We start from the raw sequence: 1,678 nt of genomic DNA on the forward strand, positions 1-1,678 counted from the left end.
TCTGCACACAGCCCCTGTCTCTTCCCCCAGCTTTGGAGGGATTAAGGTCACAGGGCGGGGCCATAACAGGGTCGGATGGGAGGGTGAGGAGGGGTGAAGATGGGACACTTGTGGGCCAGAGCCTGGCAACAGAAAAGGCACTGATTAAAAAAAAAAAATAAATATATATATATGTTTATTTATTTTACAAAATATATACCAGCACCAGAGGCAGAAACTAAAATAAGAAAAATGATAATTGTTTTCCAAAAGTATCTGAAATTTGAAGTGTGCAGGAATAGACGTAAGATAACATATGTACAAGATCTCCATGGGAAAAATATTATCAAATATTATCAAATGATTAAAGGGGATCTAAATAAATAGATAGATTAAATTTACTAATTAAAATAGTCAATATTATGAAGATGTCAATTCCTCCCAAAGTGATCCAGAGATTTAATGCAGTCCCAAATAAATTTCTAAAGATTTTTCCTTGACATTTGACAAACTAATTCTAAAATGTATATTGATATACAAAAGACCTAGAAAAGCAAAATCTTTGAAAAATAACAAGATGGGAGGACTTGCCATATTAGATATCAAAACTTGTAATAGAGCTAGAGTAATTAAGAACAAAATAGAGTTCAGAAACTCTATTTTGTCCCACATGATTTAATGACAAACGTGGCACTACTGATCAGTGAAGACAGGGTGGTCTTTTTAATGACTGGTGGTTATATGAATGCTTACTAGGTAATTATACTCTGGAGTGTACATATATGTATAACATTAAAATAAAGCATTTATTGAATGCATGAATACTAGTGACTGTAGCTTAGTAGCTAGTAGCTCAGTCATGTCCCACTCTTTGCGACCCTTTGCCTCTCAGGCTCCTCTGTCCATGGGATTTTCCAGGCAAGAGTGCTGGAATGGATTACCATTTCCTTCTCCAGGGGATCTTCCGGACCCAGGAATTGAACACGGGTCTCCCACATTGCAGGCAGACGATTTACCGTCTAAGCCACCATAGTGCTTTTTTTTTTTTTTTACTGTATTATGTATCACACACAGTTTAACAGCTGCTTTACATGCATTAGCCTCCAATGCGGGAGACCTGGGTTTGATCCCTGGGTCGGGAAGATCCCCTGGAGAAGGAAATGGTAACCCACTCCAGGATTCTTGCCTGGAGAATCCCATGGACGGAGAAGCCTGGTAGGCTACAGTCCACAGGGTCGCAAAGAGTCGGACACGACTGAGCGACTTCACCTTCACCTTACATGAATAATTCTCCTTTAATCCTAGGAAACAGGTACTATGAATAGTCCCATTTCACAGATGAGGAAACTAAGACAAAGGAAGCTATGTAACCTCCCCACTGTTGCACATTTAGCAGGCTGTGGAACTGAGACTCAAACCTAGTTGCTTTGTGCGAAAGCCTCTGCCTTAATTAACTTGTACACTTTTACAATCTAGAAGATGAATGCCTTAAAAGGAATGAGTCAAGAAGCCTCTCTCTCTCTCTCTCTCCCCCGTCTCCTTCTCTCTCGCGTGCTCAGTACCATCCCTTGGCCACTTGGAAGAACGCACTGGGCTGTAGGCAAAACAAAACAGAACGGAACCTACAACTCCCAGCAGCCATTGCGCGCTCAAGCGTGCACGCGCTCATTCACACCAGTACGACAGGCACCCGGCTTGC

Source organism: Bos indicus, chromosome X, assembly GCF_029378745.1.
Source record: "Bos indicus isolate NIAB-ARS_2022 breed Sahiwal x Tharparkar chromosome X, NIAB-ARS_B.indTharparkar_mat_pri_1.0, whole genome shotgun sequence".
In the NCBI taxonomy this organism is placed as follows: domain Eukaryota; kingdom Metazoa; phylum Chordata; class Mammalia; order Artiodactyla; family Bovidae; genus Bos; species Bos indicus.